This window comes from Antechinus flavipes, chromosome 2 (assembly GCF_016432865.1).
Source record: "Antechinus flavipes isolate AdamAnt ecotype Samford, QLD, Australia chromosome 2, AdamAnt_v2, whole genome shotgun sequence".
Taxonomy (NCBI): Eukaryota; Metazoa; Chordata; class Mammalia; order Dasyuromorphia; family Dasyuridae; genus Antechinus; species Antechinus flavipes.
Window position 1 is genome coordinate 444,029,694 of NC_067399.1, and position 21,624 is coordinate 444,051,317.

At 33.1% G+C, this 21,624-nt stretch overlaps 1 protein-coding gene across 9 annotated transcripts in view; it reads left to right on the plus strand.

Moving 5' to 3' along the window:
* Positions 1–21,624, plus strand: part of CHD6 (chromodomain helicase DNA binding protein 6) — a 168,774-nt gene that overhangs the window by 7,552 nt on the left and 139,598 nt on the right. For 4 of the 9 annotated variants that reach the window (XM_051979288.1, XM_051979287.1, XM_051979282.1 and 1 more), the window contains exon 1: positions 28–138. The exons of the other annotated variants lie outside the window; for them this stretch is intronic. The gene's annotated coding sequence lies outside the window, so the exon portion shown is untranslated. Of the gene's footprint in view, positions 1–27; positions 139–21,624 lie in introns of those variants that run through there. 9 annotated transcript variants of the gene reach the window in all.

The window sequence follows — 21,624 nt, forward strand, 5'->3', positions numbered from 1 at the left end:
TCTTTGTTAACTCTCTGTTTCAGAATTGTAAAACTAGAAGGGACCCTTAGAGATCATCTGATCTGCACCAATTCCCTCAATTGACAATAGAAAACAGAAGTATAAAGTGCTTATGACTTGCATAAGGTCATTCAAGTGGTAAGTGGCAGAGCTGGAAACAGAACCCAAAAAAACTGATATGATCGCACCCAAAATCCTATTCTTTCTTCTATTACTTTTAATGACTACATTTTCTGCCAGATCAAGTCTCTGCCTAACCTTTAGGAGCCATTATGGGTAAACTGTGCATTAGGACCATAATAGATAATTGGGGGTAGAGGGAGGGAGGAGAATATTTGTATCTACTGTCTTGATTAGGGTTTTATGTACAAAACATGTAGGAAATTAATACATTATTTTAAGATCAAAAGTTAATAAGTCAAAGAATATGAATAAGCAATTCTCAATATAATGGTAAATTCTGTTAACTGTAAGAAAGATTATTCTTTATCATATGTAATAGGAAGAATGCAAATCAGAACAATTCTGAAATTTCCATCTTACATTCAACAAATTGAAATAGATGACAAAACATGGAAATATTTTATGTCAGAGATGCTGAGGAAAGACAGATATGAAAATGCACTGTTGGTAGAGGTATGAATCAAGCTGGCCATTCTAGAAAGCAGTTTGTAGTTATGCAAGATAGTGAGTACAATATTCATACACTTTGACCCAGACATTCCACTGCGGACCTGTATCCAAGAAGATCAAAAAGAAAAATAAAAGTCCCAAAGCGCCATATCCATGAAGATATTTATATCAGCACTTTTTTGTAGGAGCAGAAAACTAGAAGCATTGTAGATACCCACTAATTGGGGCATGACTAAATAACTTGGAGCATATGAATATAATAGAATATTACTGTGCTATAAGAAACCATGAATTTGATGAATATTGAGGATCATCAAAAGATTTGTTTATATTAATGCAATGTGATGTCAGCAGAATGAGAAAGACTATGTTCTTTGGAAAGGTGAGGGCAGCAATCATGTTATGGAAATCCACATTGGATTTGGTTGATGTTTGTTTAGATTTTTTTTACCTCTGTTAGAAGGTCTGATGTTTGGGAAAGGAGAAGAGAAATATTAGGAAATGTAATGGATGTAAAAGCAAAAATTATCTTTTTTTTTTTTTTTTTTTTTAAAGAGCACTTCCTTTTTGGTCATGTAACCCAAGTTCGAACTTAACTTCTGATCTCTATTACCTACATGATTTTAATCAAGTTACAACTTTTTTTTAACTTTAGTTTCCTCTTTTGTCAAATTAGAAGGTTGAATTCATTGACTTTGAGGTCCTTTCTAGTTCTTTTTCTTTAAATTTTATTTGCAAATAAAGTTCTACCTTATTTCACTCTACTTTTCCTCTCCCCACCCTATTGAAAAAGCAAGAAAAATGAAATCTCTATTAATCCATCTAATTCTAGATCTATAATGGCTATGAAATTTTCTTATACCTAGCCTTTGGAACTATTTTCCAAGATACTGTAGAGCATTATTCTCCATCAATGAGCAGCAGAAGCAAAATAAAACAAAAAACAAACTCAACCCACTATTTAATCCTTTTTATATAAAAATCCAAATCACTATCATGTGAAGGTGTTGTTTAAAAAAAAAAAACCACACATTTAACCAATTTAACATGTTAATTTAAAACCTGTTTTGTTCGATTTTGTCTCCTTTGAACTTTCTTTTGCTCTCTTCTGTACATTTGAAAAAAGGTTGATGACTTTTTTTTTTTTTGACATTACCAGACCTTTGCTTTCAAAAATAAGCATAGTCAGGCAACAAATCATACTGGCCATGTCTGAAAATTTATGTGTCAATTTGTCATCTTTACCAATCTAATGGATGTCAAGTACAACTAAAGAATTGTTTTAATTTGCATTTTAATTTTTAGTTATTTTGAGCATTTTTTTTTACATGATTGATGATAATTTGCATGTCTTCTTTTTGAGCATTGCCTATTCATATCCGTATTCCATTGCATCTCTGTCAGGAGATAGGAAGAAGTATGCTTCATGATTAATTTTCTGGAGTTATGGTTACGCATTGTTTTGATCAGAGTTTAATTCCTTCAAAGTTAGTTTTATTTATAAAATTGTAATCATTTGTATAAATTGTTCTTCTGGTTCTGTAACTCCATTTTATATTAATTCATGCAAATATATCCCTGATTATGCTGAATCAGTTCCTTTTGTCATGTCTTAGTCATATACTGTTTTTTCAGTCATTTCCAAATTGATGTATGTGTTCTATTGTTTCCAGGTCTTTGGGGCCATCAAAAATGTACTGCTGCTAATATTTTTGCACAAATCAATCCTTTTCCTTTTTCTGCTATTTCTTTTGGAAATATGCCTGGTATTGGTATCATTGGGTCAATGGGAATGCACAGTTCAGTGATTTTGGGGGGTATTTTCACATTCCTTTTGAGAAATAATTCACATCTTCACTAAAACTATATTAATGTGTTTGATGTTCCATAGTCCGCTCCCAGCAATTGTCATTTTTCCTTTTTGCCATCTTTGCAATCTGATAAATGTGAAATAGAACTTTTTAATTGTTTTAATTTTTGCATTTTTTTGGAATGTTTTTTTCATATGGTTGTCGATAGTTTACATGAACAAGAATTGCTTGTTTATATCTTTTTGACCATTTATCTGTTCAGGAATATTGTTTTTGTTCTTAAATATTTGAATCAGATTCCCATGTGTTTTGCATATAGATTGGGATAGGGATTGAATCTGTGATTTCAATTGTGTAAGGAACTTTCAGATAATGAAAATCCCCTTTTTTGTAATTTATAATTTTAGAGAGTTGCCTAAGTTAAGTGGATTTTCCAGGATCACATAGTATGGAGAAAATGTAGAATTTAAGTGATTGTCTACCTGGTTCTAAGGCCAGTTTTCTATTCATAATTAACACATTTCCTCTCTTAGATGGCAGACCTTTTTCATCTAAACCTACATGGTTTTTTAAAAAATCACTTAACTATATTCATTCTGATTTTAACTTCATTGATTTTGCTTTTGCAGAAATGTTTCAATTTCTTGTAATCAGAATTGTCTATTTTATTTCCTGTGACCTCTCTATTCCTTGTTTGCTTTCTCTTCATTATGTCATTGTAGTTATTGCCCCCAAAGTTCTCCTGATTGTCTCCTTCACTAGTTTGTTTTGAATTCCCCACATTTTGATTAGATTAAGATATTAAAGTATTTGGAAAACTATTTACATGAGGAAGGTTATTTATCTAATTAGCTACTGTCATCTTTTTCACCTTGAAAGAGTCATTTAATTTTTCTGGGCTCAGTTCTCTCAGTCAGATTTGATGGCCTCTAAGATTTGTAGGGGAAGACCTGAGATTAGCGCAGAAAACTGTGGAATAGAAAGAACATTAGAAATGGAATCTGTCAACCTGGATCTGAATTGCGGTTATACTACTTATTATCCATGTGCCCTGGAACAAGACATTTAAACTTGTAGTCATTTTACTCATCTGTAAAATGAAGTCCAGTTGATCTCTTAGATCTTGTTCAACACTTTAGACTTCTTAATATAGTGATTTAGCTATTGTAAAATAAGGATCTGGAATGCCTAAGGTAGGCATTTAAACATGTGACTAAAAGTCAGCAGAAGGCATAAGATATAAGTAGAGGGCTACCAAAGACAAGTTTTACTCACTCACTATTAGTCCTATTACTAGAAATCAGTGGGTAAAAGATAAAGACATTGAGTGCAAAGGGCTTCCTAGATAAACTTTGTGCATGTGATGCTAATAAACAAGACCTCTTTTCTAACTACAATAAATATAAGCCTTTATGTGCTTACACATTATAGGTATTCTTACATTCTGAGACGACCTTAAAAATTGATGAAACTTTCATTTCTAACATTTTAAAAAGAATTAAATTGATGATCTTAATGCATCCATTTAGGTTTAATAAATTTGAACCTAGTACCATGAAATTTAACTCGGAGTATATGGTACACAATCCTGATTTATTAATATTTGTATTAGAAGGCCCGACAGAAGCAATCTTCCTGCTACTGACCCTTTCCTGTTCTTTCCTACTAGCTGTACTCTGTCTGAGCACCAATTCCATTCTGACACTTGGACTCACTTCCCATTTCTAAAGGTTATGGCCTAGGTCTCTCCATTTTATCTTTTTCTTCCCTCTCATTTCCTCTTCAGGCAGACATGGTCACACGTAATTGCTTAAATGAACATTGAGTGACAAACTATAATTTTAGTAAGTTGGAGAACAATTAGGTTTTTACTATCTTCCCTGAAGCCATACCTTCTGGATCCCTAAGGCCTTGGTATTTGACTTGCCTTTCTATTCTTAAGGACTACTAGACCTTATCTTGTGCCTTGCCTCTAAATCTTAAGTACTGCTCATCCTTTTCATCTGCCCTGAGGCTGATCCCTTCTGTCTATATTCCTAATGCACAGCACAGTATTTGGCACATAGTAAAGTACAAAATATAATTATTTTTCATTCATTCTTAGGGCTGAAAAGCATCTTTAAAAATTATTTCATCACCTTATTCATAAAGACACACCATATCTGATCTGAAAATATGACTCATTTTAAGAGTTTAAAGCTAATATTAGTTTATTCATAATCTTAATGTATTAGAAAGGTATTCCATAGTTCTGATTCTACTATTTTTTCCTAATGTCTTCAAAACTCTGCTCTTAAGATCTAGTAGAATAACAGGACAGTTGGCAATATTATCTGCTTTAAGGATAATAATAATTAACATAGTATTTTAAGAAAGTGTTGATACACACACATATAAATTTTATTTGAGCTTCAAAATGACCTCCTCTTTTAGATTTTAACATCATCTTCATTTTACAGAAGAAGAAATTGAAGTTCAGAGAGTTAGCAACTTTGTTCATGGCCATATAGCATGGCATGGAGAATTTGAACCTGTCTTCCTGATTCTAGGCTCAGTACTGTCCATTAGTAGATATCCATAGTAGTTGAAGAGATATCACAAAATACATCACTGAAATTAAGACTACCTGCCATATTTGCCTTTGCTTTTCCACTCTGGCCTTATCCTAACAACATTGTGTGATCCCAAATGCTGTGGGTCTCTTTATGTCCCATTCATATCATTATAGCACATACACACAGCCCAATTGTGACACCTAGCATTCTTGACCTTATTTTCTGTTGGCTGTAGTTGCTTTTCTTCAGTTCCTCTCTCATTCTATCTCCTGTCTGGTAATATGATTCTAACTCCTGATTTAATACTTGATGATTTGACTTGCTATTCTTGACCCTAGAATGAACCCTAACTCAGATTAATTCCATCATAGCAGCTTAGCTAGAGGATTTGACAACTTCCTCAACATCTTTTTTTCTTAATATGCATATACACTTTTTAGGAATTAGAGATTTCAGTTGTCCACTATTGTGCAGGTTTGATTTTTTGATTTAATGTGATTCGTTCATTTTCTCAGGATCAAAAGAAATATTTATTAAGTTAATGTTGGATTTGTCATTATGAACCTTTTTGAGGAAAGCTTTCTTTTGGAAATATGGAATCTATTCAACATTCTTAAGAGTCTTACCATTTATGTTTTCTGGTCTTTTTTTTCCTAGTGAAGACATTGTGATTGTCTAAGAAATCTATCACTATCTAACTTTATACCTGTCTCCGTGACCCTTTTTCTTGCCAATGCAAATCCTTCCATGTGCATAAATAATGCCATTCCATACCCCCTTCTCTAGCAAATTGCTCCTTCTGTCCTTCACCTTCAATCTCTCCTTGTCTACTGACTGCTTCCCTACTGACTACAAATATGTTCATATCTTTTCCATCCTCATAAAACTTAACTTAATCCCATCTATCCCTGTAATTGTTCCACATCTCTGGAATCACTCATTCCACCTTCTTCCCGTTTTTATTTTAACCCTCCATAGCATGGCTTCCATCTTCATCATTCAATCAAAATTACTTGCTCCAGAATTACTTATGATCTTTTAATTGTCAAATTTAATGGTCATTTCTCAATCCTTACCTTTCTTGACATCTCTGCAGCCTTTGACACTTTATACTCATTCTCTAGGTTTTTTGGGAGCCTTCTTTCCTCTGGTTCTTGTACTATTTTTCTTATTATTCCTTCTGAGTCTCCTTTGCTGGCCTTTTGCTAAGTCCTGTTAACTTTACCTATGTAGTAACCTCTCTCTAATATTCTCCCTTCTCTCCACTGACACTACTACCACAGTAGTTCAGACTTCACTTCACACCTGTACTAGTACAGTTATCTGCTAGTTGTTAGTCATCCTGTAAATCTTTCTCCACTACATTCCATCCTCTACTGAGCTGTCAAATTAATTTTCCTAAAGCTCAAATTTGATAATATTATTTTCCCATTCAAGTGGCTTCTTATTACCTCCAGGATCAGATATAAAATCTTATGTTTGGAGTTCAAAGCCCTTAACAACCTTGCCCTTACTACTTTTCCAGTCTTAGACCTTATCCCTCCTCCATATACTTTGAATTCCAGTAATAATAGGTCACCTAGTTGTTTCTTGCACAAGACCCTATCTTGCAATTTGAGGCATTTCCACTGGCTGTTCCCCATTCCTAAAATACTCCTAGAAATTCTCTCCTCATTTCTGCCTCTTGATTTTTGTGGCTTCCTTTAAGTCCCATTTAAAAACCTATTATTATAAGAAGCTCTTCTTAATGCTAGTCTCTCTTAATGCTAGTTTCTTCCTTCTCTTGATTTTTTCCAGCTTATCCTCTTTTTAAATATCTTGTTTTTACACTGTTGTCTCCCCTGTTACACTGTGAGCTCCTTGAAAGTAAGGTCTTTTACTTTTTTTTGTATCCTCAGCTTTTAGTACAGTGCCTGGCATATAATAGGTTCTAAATATCTTATGAATCTGAACATTTTACGGTATCATCAATGTTCTGGAGTTTTTTGTTTAACCTCTCCAAACTCTGAGCTAGAATTACCAGTTTCCCTTTGTTTGAAAATTGTTGTCAATGGAAAAAAATTACTGGGAGAATGGTTGGTGTGTAGTTTGCTTTACACCCCAAACCTAAAGATTCTGGAGATTAACTTGTTTTTTGTTTTTTTTTTTTTTAATTTTTTATTTTTTTTTTAAATTTTTATTTAATAATTACTTTATATTGACAGAATCCATGCCAGGGTAATTTTTTTTTTTTTTTACAACATTATCCCTTGCACTCGTTTCTGTTCCGATTTTTTTCCCCTCCCTCCCTCCCCCCCCTCCCCTAGATGGCAAGCAGTCCTTTATATGTTGGATATGTTGCAGTATATCCTAGATACAATATATGTTTGCAGAACCGAACAGTTCTCTTGTTGCATAGAGAGAATTGGATTCAGAAGGTATAAATAACCCGGGAAGAAAAACAAAAATGCAGATAGTTCACATTCGTTTCCCAGTGTTCTTTCTTTGGGTGTAGCTGCTTTTGTCCGTCATTTATCAATTGAAACTCAGTTAGGTCTCTTTGTCAAAGAAATCCACTTCCATCAAAATATGTCCTCATACAATATTGTTGTCGAAGTGTATAATGATCTCCTGGTTCTGCTCATTTCACTTAGCATCAGTTCATGTAAGTCTCGCCAGTCCTCTCTGTATTCATCCTGCTGGTCATTTCTTACAGAACAATAATATTCCATAACATTCATATACCACAATTTACCCAGCCATTCTCCAATTGATGGGCATCCATTCATTTTCCAGTTTCTAGCCACTACAAACAGGGCTGCTACAAACATTTTGGCACATACAGGTCCCTTTCCCTTCTTTAGTATTTCTTTGGGATATAAGCCCAATAGAAACACTGCTGGATCAAAGAGTATGCACAATTTGATAATTTTTTGGGCATAATTCCAGATTGCTCTCCAGAATGGTTGGATTCGTTCACAACTCCACCAACAATGCATCAGTGTCCCAGTTTTCCCGCATCCCCTCCAACATTCATCATTATTTTTTCCTGTCATCTTAGCCAATCTGACAGGTGTGTAGTGGTATATCAGAGTTGTCTTAATTTGCATTTCTCTGATCAATAATGATTTGGAACACTCTTTCATATGAGTGGTAATAGTTTCAATTTCATCCTCTGAAAATTGTCTGTTCATATCCTTTGACCATTTATCAATTTAACTGTGAAGATGTTTTCCCAGTTTGTTGCTTCCCTTCTAATCTTGTTTGCATTAGTTTTGTTTGTACAAAGGCTTTTTAATTTGATGTAATCAAAATTTTCTATTTTGTGATCAGTAATGGTCTCTAGTTCATCTTTGGTCACAAATTTCTTTCTCCTCCACAAGTCTGAGAGATAAACTATCCTATGTTCCTCTAATTTATTTATAATCTCGTTCTTTATGCCTTTATGGACCCATTTTGATCTTATCTTGGTATATGGTGTTAAGTGTGGGTCCATGCCGAGATTAACTTGTTAAGGATCATAAGAATATGGTATGAAGAAAACTGAGAATAGTAATGAATTTCATTGGAATCTGTACTTAAGAAAAATTTTCCATAGCATTTCAAAGTTGAGTGTCCAAGACTTTTAAGAGACTAGGAAAAAACTATAGAGAAGCTTATGTTTTTTGATATTTTTTCTTGTTTTCAAAATGCTTTTGGATGTCTCTGTAAGCACATATGAAAATTCTCTAAGAGTACGTTAAAGTTATATAAAGGATGTAATAACTCCATATGTGCATTGGAGCTGATAGCAGGAATTGATTTTTCATATTTTTTTAGTCATGTGAAATAGTGTAGTCTAAGGTAAGTCTGAAAAAGTAACTAAGGAACCAAATTCAAATCTGTTCAGCAAACTTTAATCATCTCCTGTGTGCAAGTTGTTGTTCTGAGTTTTGGCGATATAGTTGTGTTATAACTTAAAATCATAGGAGTAGATACTTAGAGCTAGAAACTATCTAAAGTAAGGTAATACAAAGGAGAAAACTAAGGCCCCAGAGGAGGGAAATGATTTTTACACTGTCACAGAGCAGAGAGCTAGATTCAAACCCAGGCTCTCTGATTACAAATTTATCATCATCCAAAAGTTTGTTTTTTATTTGATGGGCTACTTTTATTTTATTTTTTATTATAGCTTTTTATTTACAAGATATGTGCATGGGTAATTTTTCAGAAGTGACCCTTGCAAAACCTTCTATTCCAACTTTTCCCCTCCATTCCCCCACCCCTTCCCCAGATGGCAGGTAGACCAATACATATTAAATATGTTAAAGTATATGTTAAATACAATATATGTATACAAATCCATATAGTTATTTTGCTTCACAAGAAGAATCGGACTTTGAAATAAGGTAAAATTAACCTGAGAAGGAAATAAAAAATGCAAGTGAATAAAAACAGAGGGATTGGAAATGCTATGTAGTGGTTCACACTCATTTCCCAGAGTTCTTTCACTGGGTGTAGCTGGTTCTATTCATTATTGAACAAATGGAACTGATTTGGTTCATCTCATTGTTGGAAGAGAGCCACATTTACCAGAATTGATCATCATATAGTATTGTTGAAGTATATAATGGTCTCCTGGTCCTGCTCATTTCACTCAGTATCAGTTCATGTCTCTCCAGGCCTTTCTGAAATCTTCCTGCTGGACATTTCTTGCAGAACAATAAAATTCCATGACATTCATATACCACAATTTATTCAGCCATTCTCCAATTGATGGGTATCCATTCATTTTCCAGTTTCTCGCCAATACAAAAAGGGCTACCACAGTCATTTTTGCACATACAGGTCTCTTTCCCTCCTATAAGCCCAGTAAGTAATACTGCTGGATCAAAGGGTATGCACAGTTTGATAACTTTTTGAGCATAGTTCCAAATTACTCTCCAGAATGGCTGGATATATTCACAATTCCACCAACAATGTATCAGTGTCCCAGTTTTCCCACAATCATGGGCCACTTTTATAAAAAATAGGTTATTTTCTACCCCACAGGAAAAGGTTTTAAGATTTTAAGTCGTAATGTATTTTGTTTCATGCTGTTCTTGGTTCTGGAGAAGATGGAGAAATATGGCTTCAGTGATTATACAATTAGAAGAATTCAGAACAAGTACTTAAAGAATAATTCACACTGGGAGATGAATATAAACTGCTTGCATTTTTGGTTTTCTTCCTGGATTATTTATACCTTCTGAATTCAATTCTCCCTGTGCAACAAGAAAACTGTTCGGTTCTGCACACATATATTGTATCCAGGATATACTGTAACCTATTCAACATGTAAAGGATTGCTTGCCATCTGGAGGAGGGGGAGGAGGGAAGGAGGGGAAAAATCGGAACAGAAGTGAATGCAAGGGATAATGTTGTAAAAAATTACCTGGCATGAGTTCTATCAATAAAAAGTTATTATAAAGTTGGGGGCGGGGGAGAATAATTCAGTGTTTATATGGTGGGAGGTTTCTAGTGAAATACCTCCGGGGATCTGTACCTGGCTTATGCTATTGAATGTTTTTAATTAAAGCCTTGGATAAAAACATAGATGGCATGCTCATCAAATTTGTATATGACATATAATTGGGAGGAATAACTAATATTAGATGCCAGAGACAAGATCCTGAAAGACCTTGATAAGCTAGAGTAATGGTCTGATAGTGAGGTGAAATCAACTTGACAAGTTCAAGATGGAAGAGGCTTGGTTAGAAAGTTCTGAGGGTGTTACTGGATTCCAAGTTTGATGTGAGTCAACAATGGAATTTAACAGCCAAAATAAATGAATATAATCTTGGACTACATTAAAAGAAACAGCTTTTAGGATAGGGAGGTGATAGTCACATCTACTTTGCCATGGACAGACATCATTTAGAGAACTGGTAGCAGAAATTAGTCATTGCTAACCACGTATAACATTATATTATTTTTTTTATCAAATATTTCTAAATTACCTTTTAATCCTCTTGGACTTCAGATCTATGAGTTTGACATTTCTGATTTGGAGTTTTTTTTTTTTTTTTTTAATTCTGGGCTTCTCGTTTTAAGGACATTGAAAATTTGGATCACATCCAGAGGAGAACAAATAGGATGGGAAAAGGTCTTTAGTCCCTTTTTGTTATATAAGGATCAATTAAATGCCTAAATGACTGAAAAATAATTTATTAAAATTTTATTTTGTGAAATCTTTGCTAAGTACCAAAGATACAAATAAAAAAAATGACACAAGCAAAAGAACCTGAAAAATGCTGTCAGTAGCCATGTGAGATAAATACTCTAAATCCCTTTAAAAGAGAGAGAGAGAGAGAGAGAGAGAGAGAGAGAGAGAGAGAAGTACAAACTAAAACAACTCTATGGTTCTAGACTCATCAGATTGGCAAGGTGGACCAAAAAGAAAATTTATATTATTGAAGAAACTATGGAAAGATAGACACACTGATGTTAATGGTTAGAGCTATAATTTAGTCCAGCCATTTTGGAATTATGCCCCCAACGTCATTAAACTATATGTTTTTGACCCAGCAATATCACTACCAGGCTGGTAGTGCAGAGAGACCAAAGATGAAAAGACCTACTTGTACAAAAATATTTATAGCAGTTCCTTTTGTAGGAGCCGAGAATTGGAAACTTGGGGTGCCCATCAGTTGATGACTTGGCTATACAAATTGTTATGTGAATGGAATAGAATACTATTGTGCCATAAGAAATTATGAAAGAAATGCTTTCTTCTCTCTCCTGCCCCATTCAGTTTTATTTAACTTTTGGTTCTAGATTCTCTCCCATCTTTTACCACCCCCATCTATTCCAGTGAGAAGGCAAGAAACACAGTCTATTACTATTTAAACTATAAAGTCATGCAAAACTAATTTCTGCATTAGTCATGTCTGAAAAGGAAAAAAAAAACAAACAAACAAAAAGAGAAAGAAAGGGGGAAAATGCTTTAGTCTTCTCTGAATCTATTCTCTAACTGGTGGTGAATAGCATTTTTTATCTTGAGACTTTTAAACTATGGTAGGTCATTGTATTGATCAGAATTACTTTCACAGTTGATTATGTTTATGTTATTGTTGTTACTATGTAAATTGATCTCTTGGTTCTGTTCACTTTACTTTTATCTGTTGTATAAATCTTCCCACATTTCTTGAAAGTTGAAGGGGACAACTTCAGTGAAACCTTGTGTATGAATTCAGGTGAACCGTAGAACAGATTAAGAACGTATAAAGATTTAAGAACTAATATCAATACAGTGCCTAAGTAAAATAAGACTTTATTTTTTGACAAAGCTAATTGTTTTGTTTGATGATATATATTTATCACAAGAGTTTTCTTTTTCTTTTTCCTTTTTTTATGTGCTTGGATGGGAAACAAAGAAAAATCCATTTGTGTTATTTGATCAAAAAAAAAAAAAATAGGTCAAATTTGGCAACTGATAGAAGTTGAGGAAGAAAACAATTCCTAAGTGCATGAGAATGACAGTACAAGTTTATTAATAAAAATAGTTAAAGTTAGGTGGAGGGACTGGCTTAAAGTAATGATAATTTTATTTTATTATCTGCCCTATAATTTATCCAGGAAACAAGGATGTCACATAACATTTAGTAGGTAGAACACTGGATTTGGAATCATAGAGACTTGATTCACATTCTAGTCCTACTTCTCATTATCTGTAGAAGTCATTTAATTTCTTTCAGTTTCTTATTCAAGATGATTGAACTGTGCTGTATGACTAGTAAGACCACTTCCCAGTTCTACAACTAGGATTTTATGCCCCTATATAGAAAAAAGGAATCTATAAAGGAAGAGTCTAAACCGTGTCAACTAGTTTTTTCTCCAGTGATCCCCCAGAAAATAATTTTTAAACTTCATTTGGTAACTTATTTTACTGATAAATAATTTGTACCTAAAAGGTAAAAAAATTCTTTATTATGTATAATCTAAACTGTTCTTATGCAGTTTTTCACCTTCTTGCTGCATTATATTCACAGGGGAGAAACTGAAAACAACTAATTTCTATCTTATAAAAGACCAGTGTTATACTTGCAGACAGTATTTAAATCACTTTATACTTCCCCTTAGGGATAAGAAATAAACTGTTTAGGTTATTTCTAAGAGATTTTTTTAAAAATTGCCTTTTTATACCATTCTTCTTAAAATTTCATATTACTACTTCCTTGGAAATTCAAGTAAAATGCTGATATAAAGAAATCCACTGGGGGGGGCGGATTACTTAATTCTTTTATCATATTGCAATTTTGTCTTAACAAATAATACTTAACATAGATGAAAACCATCTCCTGGGAATTTTCTTAATTCAGAAATTTTAGTATAATAATGATAATTATGGCATGATATTTGGTTTGTTGTTCCCTACAGAAGCTTTCCTCCAGAGTTGGAACTTTAAAGCATTCTTTCTTTTAACCATTTCATCACCAGGAATTCTCATATAGTTTAGGAGACCTGTTGGCTCGCCTTTATTAGAAAAGTATCAATTCTTTTACTGTTTCTGACATCTACCCAAAATAAATAAACAGCTTTTCTAATATTCTAATAAAAGCTGTTTATTGTATATGCTAATATTAGAAAATGGTAAAAAAGGAAATCTAAGACTATCATGAAACACACACCATTATTTTATTTTTGATATAAGGATTGATGCTGATGTCATTCCACTATCAACTTCCTCTTCCTTTAGTTGTAATTGGTGTTAGACCTGCCATTGATTGAGTAATGGGATCTGGCTCTCTCATTTTGTATATAAAGAGCCATGAGTAATGTGCATCATAACTTGAATTTCTTTGAAATTGGCACCTTATTAATTCAACAGAGTGCTGAGGTGGCTGCTATTTGGGAGACTTAGTGCTGGAAGTTAAAGGTAAAAAGGCAAAATAGAAACACTCATACCCTCAAAGATCTTATACTCTTGTGATGGTAGTGATGAGGTTTATAACAAAAGTATGATCAAAAAATTGAGGAGAAAGAGAACATTAATAATAGGGGGAACCAGGTGGTCTCATGGAAGAGTTGGCATATTTCACCTTTACCTGGAAGGAAGGAAAAGATTCTGAGATGCAGAGTTGAGGTAAGATTATATTCTAGTCATAGGACAAGGAATATATAAAAACCCCAAAGGGAAAGGGAGAGATGGAAAATACAGTTACAAAACCAGTAGTCTAATTTAGTTAAAAAGTTGAAGTTAGAAGAGTAGTGATTTTATTTATTTATTTTTGCTGAGGTAATTGGGGTTAAGTGACTTGCCAAGGTCACACAGCTAGGAAGTGTTAAGTGTTTGGGGTCAGATTTGAACTTAGATCCTTCTGACTGACTTCAGGTCTGGTGCTCTATCCACTGCACCCCACATAGCTGCCCCAAGAGTAGTTTTAAAACAAGGTTTGAGGAGCAAAGTCAAGATGATGGAGAGAAATCAAGAAGTTTCCTGACCTTCTCCAATTTTCCTTGGAAACAGCATTTAATTAAGCTTCTAAAAGAATTCTATAAATTGTTTCTAGCCTAAGATAATTTTGAAGGACTTCAGGAATGATCTGGCTCACTCTTGGGTAAAGGGAATGAAGCCCAGTAGAGGTGGTGTCCAGGCATCCCATGGGAGGCTCTTAGCCACAGCAAAGAGCAGTAGTATATGCCCTGTTGTTCTGACTCAGCAGACCAGATGCACAGTAGGCCAGTTGTGAAGCTCCAGCCCCATGCAGCAGGCAAACTGCCAACATTGAAACCCAGGGCACAACAGGCATGGTTAGACTGGGCAACCCCACAGATTCTGACACAGATCTCAAATCTCCAATGTAAGATGTTTAGTATAATGCCTCTTATATCCTAGGAGCAGAACTCAACTTTTAAAAGTGAGCAAAAACAAAAAAAGAGTCATAACCATAGAAAGCTACTATGGCGAAAGGGAAGATCAAAACACAAACTCAGAAAAAGACAACAGTGTCAAACTGCCTACATGCAAAACCTCAAAATGGAAGATGAGTTGGTTTCAGTCTCAAAATGTCCTCTTGGAAGAAGTTAAAAAGGATTTTAAAAATCAAGACAGAAGTAAAATTGAAAAAAGAAATGAGAGTTATGTAAGGTAATTATGAGAAAAGAGTCAACAACCTGGAAGCAACAGCACAAAAATTAAAGAAAAACAAGTCCTTAAAAAATTAGAATTGAACAAATGGGACAAGATCCATTGAAGAAAACTTCACCTCTTTTTAAAGTAGAATTGACCAAATAGAAAAGGACGTACAAAAGCTAATTGAAGAAAATTTCTTAAAAATTAGAATTGGACATTTGGAAGCTAATGATGCCATGTGATACCAAAAAATCAATCAAACAAGGAAAAAAAATAGAAGAAAATATAAAATAACCTAATTGGAAAAACAATTGGCCTGGAAAATAGATCCAGGACAGAAAATTTAAGAATTATTGAGCTACCTGAACTCATTGATTAAAAGAAAAGACCCTGGACAATATTTTTCAAAACATCATCCAGGAAAACTGCTCTGATATACTAGAACCACAAGGTAAAATAATAATTGAAAGAATCTACCAGTCACATTTTGAAAAAGATTCTAAAATAAAAACTTCCAAGGAATATTGTAGTCAAATTTTAAAACTATCAGGAGAAAATATTACAAGGAGCCAGAAAGAAACAATTCAGATATCAGGGAGCCATAATCAGGATTACACAGTATTTAGCAGCTTTTACATTAAGGGATCCAGAAGGCTTGGAATATTCCAAAACTAAGAAGAATTTGGATTACAACCAAGAATCAGCTACCCAGCAAAATTGAGCATAATCTTTTTGGGGAAAAGGTGGATATTAAGTGAAATAGAGGGCTTTCAGATTTTTCTGATATAAAGAGCAGAGCTGAACAGAAATATAAACACCCAAGAGAATTATAGAAAGGTAAAGGAGAAGGCAAAAACATTTATAAAATTAAATTTCCCATGCCTGCATAGGAAGATGATACTTGTAACTCTTAAAAACTATCTCTCTCTTAGAGAAAGGATACGAAAGAGTATACTTATAAGATGTGGGTTATAAATTGATTTTGATGTGATAATTAAAAAGATAAAACTAATTAGGGGTAAAAAAAAAAAAGGGGGGGGGGAATTGTACTGGGAGAAGAGGAAAGAGAGAGACCAAATGGGGTAAATTATATGAAGAGACATGAAAGACCTGTTACAATGGAAAGAAGGGAAAGAGGGAGTGGTTATTTATTTATTTATTTTTTTGGCTTGGATTTGGCTTAAGGAGAGAATATACTCATTGGGTAAAGAAATCTCTTACCTTATAGAGAAGTAGGAAGGAAAATGGAAAAGAAAGAGGGGGAAGGCACTCATAGAAGAAGAGATTGAGGGAGAAAATAGTCAAAAACAAAACACTTGAGGGTGGGACAGGATAAAAAAAAGGGGGGGAAAGATATAAAATGGAGAAAATAGGAAGGATGAAAATATACAATTGGTAATCATAATTGTGAATATGAATGAGATGAACCCTTCCATAAATTGGAACTGAGTAGCAGTAGATTTGAATCAGAAAACTACAGTATGTTGTTTACCAAAAACACATTTGAAGCAGAGAGATATACAAAGAGCAAAAGGTAAGGGACTGAAGCAGAATGCAATATGCTTCTGCTAAAGTTAAAAAAAAAAGTCACAATCAAAGCAAAAGATGAAGAGCAAAAAACGAAAAGATCTAATTAAAAGAGACAAGAAAGGAAACTATATCTTGCAAGAAGATACCATAGACAATGAAGTAACATCAGTAGCAACTAATATAACATCCATATGCTTAAAGGAGAAGTTAAGTAAATTATAGAAAGAAATATACAACAAAACTATACTGGTAGAAGACCTCAACCTCCCCCTCTTAGACATAGACAAATCTAATCATAAAATAAGAAAGAAGTTTAAAAGGTAAATAGAATTTTAGGAAATTTAGATATGATAGACCTCTGGAAAAAATTGAATGGGGATAGAAAGGAATACACATTTTTCTTAGTGGTATATGGCATCTTCACAATCAGAGATAGAAAGGCAGAAATGTTAAGTGCATCCTTTTCAGATCATGATGCAATAAAAAGTTACCTGTGATAAAAAGCCATGGAAAGATAAGTCAGAAATGAATTGGAAATCTCATCTCAAAGAATATGTCAAACAACAAATCATAAAAACAATAATTTCATCAAAGAGAATGACAACAATGAGACAACATTTATGAATGCAGCCAAAACAGTACTTAGGCAAAATTTTGCATCTCTAAATGCTCACATGAATAAAATAGAGAAAGAGAAGATAAATGAATTGAATATGTAATTTAAAAAATAGGAAAAGAACAAACAAAAAACCCTAATTAAATACCAGATTAGTAATTTGAAAATCAAAGGAGAGATAATAAAACTGAAAATAAGAAAACTATCGAACTAACAAGTAAAACTAAGAACTAGTTTTTGTGGGGGGGAAAAACAAAATAAACTTTTGATTTAAATAAAAGAAGAAAACCAAATTACAAGTTTCAAAAATGAAAAGAATGAATTCATTATCAAAGAAGAGCAAATTAAAATAATTAGGATCTATTTTGTTCAACTGTATGCCAATAAATTTGACCATCTGAGTGTAATGGATGCCTATTTATTTAAAAATATAAAGTATCCAGATTAACAGAGAAGGAAATAAAATATCTATTGTTATTTTAGAAAAAGAAATTGAACAAGCCATCATGAACTCATTAATAAAAATTTCCAGGACCAGTTGGATTTACAAGTGAATTCTACCAAACATGTAAAGAACAATTTATTCTATTGCTATGTACTATTTGAAAAAAATTGACGAGTCCTACCAAATTTTTTTTATGACACAAATATGCTGCTGATACCTAAGCCAGGAAGTGTCAAAACAAAGAAAGAAAATTACAGACCCATTTCCCTAATGAATATTGATGCAAAAATCTTAAATTAAATATTAACAGAGATTATCACCAGAATAATATACTGTGACCCAATAGTATTTATATCAAGAATGCAGGACTGATTGAATATTTTGAAAAACTATCAGCATAATTGATCATATCAATAACAAAATCAACAGAAATCATGATTATCTCAATAGAAACAGAAAAAAAAACTTGACAAAACACAGAACTCATTCTTATTAAGAAATACTAGAAGGCAAAAGAATAAATGAAGTTTTCCTAAACATGATAAGTAAAACCATCAGCAAGTAGTAACATTCATTAAAAAATTTTTGAGTTCTAGATTCTCTCCCTCTCTCTCAACTTCCCCCTTCTACTACTATCCCCACTGGCTCTGCCCCAAGAAGATCATCAATTTAATACAGGTTATACATGTAAAGGCATATAAAATATTTCCCTAATAGTCATGTTGTAAAAGAAAACATATACCTTCCCCCCCCAAAAAAAAAAAAAAAAAACAGGGAAAATTTCTAAAAGTATGATTTAATCTATATTCAGAGTCTTTTCTGGGAACAGATAGCACTTTTTATCACAAATCCTTCAAAACTACTTTGGATTACTGGATTGATGAGAAGTCATTCATAGTTGATCATTTTATTGTTACTGTTACTTTATACGCAGTACATTTCATTTTATGTGAACTCATGGAAGTTTTCCAGATTTTTCTGAGAGTATCCTGTTCATCATTTTACAGCAAAATAGCATTCAATCAAAATTACATGCCATAAATTTTTAGCCATTCCCCAATTGATGGTCTTCCCCTCAATTTTCAATTCTTTGCCTCCAAAATAGACTTGGTATACATATTTTTGCCCATATTGGTACTTTTCTCTGTGTGTGTGTGTGTGTGTGTGTGTTTAATCCCTTTTGGAATATATGCCTAGCAGTGGTATTGAGAGGTCAAAAAAACATGAATGGTTTTGTAGCCCTTTGGACATAGTTTCAAATTGCTATACAGAATGTTTAAATCAGTTCACAATTCCACCAACAGTGCATCAATTTCTCATTTTTTCCACATTCTCACCACTATTTATTATTTTCTTCCTATAATCAATCCAATAGGTATGAGATAGTACCTCTGTATTGTATTAATTTGCATTTTCCCAATCAGTAGTTAGAGCATTTTTTCATATGGCTATAGATATTTTTGATTACTTCATCCAAAAACTTTCTATCTTTGGTCATTTATCAATTGGGGAATAGCTCTTATTTTTATAAATTTGACTCAGTTCTCTATATGTTTAAGAAATGAGGTGTTTATCAGAGAAACTTGCTTCAAATATTTGTTACTATTGCTAATTGTATTCCCCCTTCATATTCCCCCTCCCCCCACTCCAGTTTATTCTATGCTCTTTCCCCTATTTTGTGTTTTGCTTCTGATTACTCCTTCCCTTCTTTTACACACACACACACACACACACACACACACACACACACACACACACACACTTTCTCTCCTTTCCTGTAGGGTAAAATAAATTTCTATACCCAATTGAGAGTGTCCAAATAAAATCCTTTTATGAAATAGGTGTGGTGCTTATTCCTAAATCAGGAAGAGTCAAAACAAAAAGAAAATTACATACCAATTTCCCTATTGAATATTGATGCAAAAACTTTAGATAAAATATTAGCAAAGAGATTATAGTGATTTATCAACAGGATACTGCACTATGACCATATGCAACTTATACCAGGAATGCAGGACTAGTTCCACATTAGGAAAACTACAAAATTGACTGTGTTAATAACAAAGCCAAAAGAAATAATATGATTATCAATAGAAAAAGCTTTTAGAAATTTTTGACAAAATACAGCACCTGTTCCTATTAAAAACACCTAGAGAGCATAAGAATAAATGGAACTTTCCTTAAAACTTTTCCTTGACTCTTCCTGATTTAGGAATAAGCACCACACCTATTTCATAAAAGGATTTTTATTTGGACACTCTCAATTGGGTATAGAAATTTATTTTACCCTACAGGAAAGGAGAGAAAGTGTGTGTGTGTGTGTGTGTGTGTGTGTGTGTGTGTGTGTGTGTGTGTGTGTGTGTATGTGTGTGTGTGTAAAAGAAGGGAAGGAGTAATCAGAAGCAAAACACAAAATAGGGGAAAGAGCATAGAATAAACTGGAGTGGGGGGAGGGGGGATATGAAGGGGGAATACAATTAGCAATAGTAACAAATATTTGAAGCAAGTTTCTCTGATAAACACCTCATTTCTTAAACATATAGAGAACTGAGTCAAATTTATAAAAATAAGAGCTATTCCCCAATTGATAAATGACCAAAGATAGAAAGTTTTTGGATGAAGTAATCATCCTTAAAATTTTCCTTAAGTAGTATCTTTCTAAAACCATTATCAAGCATCAGCAAGTAAAGGGGATAAGCTAGAAGCTTTCCCAATAAGATCAGGGTGGAACAAAGATACCCATCATCAGTATTATTATTATTAAATATTGTACTAGAAATGTTAGCTTTAACAATAGGAGAAGAAAGGGGAATTGAAGGAATTAGAATAAGCAGTGAGGAAGTAAAACTCTTTGCAGGTGATAGAATGTTATACTTAGAGAGTCCTAAAGGGTTAACTAAAAAACTAGTAGAAATAACTAATGACTTTAAGCAAAGTTGCTGATTATAAATTAAACTCATCAATTATATTAGCATTTCTATTATATTATCAACAATATATAGTAGCGAGAGAGAAATTCTATGTAAAATAATTGTAGAATATAAAATATTTTGGAGTTTTACCTGCCAAGACAAACCCAGGAACTACATGAACACAATTACAAATTATAAAACATAATTGCAAAACTTTTCGCACAAAATCAGTGCTAAACAATTGGAAAAATATCAATTGTTTATGGGTAGGCCAAGGTACTATAATAAAAATGACAGTTTTGCTTGAATTAATTTACTTATTCAATGCTATGCCAATTTACTAAAAATCATTTTATAATTCTAGATAAAATAATGACAAAATTTATCTAGAAGAACAAAAAGTCAAGAATATCAAGGGAACTAATGAAAAATAATTCAAAGGAAGGTGGCCATACCAAATTTAAAACTGTTATAAAGCTGCAATCATTGGAACTATTTGGTACTAGCTAAAAGAGTTGTAGATCAGTAGGGACATGAGACAGTATTAAAGGACTCTAGTAATCTACTGTTGGATAAACCCACATCTACTATTTGATAAATCCAGTTTTTTTGGATAAGAACTTAATATTTGACCAAAATTGCATGGGAAAACTGGAAAATAGTATGGCAGAAACTAGCTATAGAATAACTTCTCATACTGTATACCAAGGAAAGATCAAAATGGGTACATTATTTTGACATGAAGGACGATATAAGCAGATTAGTTTACCTGTAAGATCTATGATGAAAGGAAGATTTAATGATTAAACAACAGGTAGAGAACATTGTGAAATGCAAAAAGCATAATTTTGGTTACATAAAATTTAAAAGTTTCTGCACAAGCAATTGTAGCCAAGATTTAAAAAAAAAAAAGTAGAAAGCTGAGATAATTTTTATAACAAGTATTTTTGATAAAGCCTTCATTTCTCAGATATAGAGAATTGATTCAAAATTATAAGAATACTAATCATTCCCCAACTGATAAATGGGTAAAGAATGTGAAAACGCAGT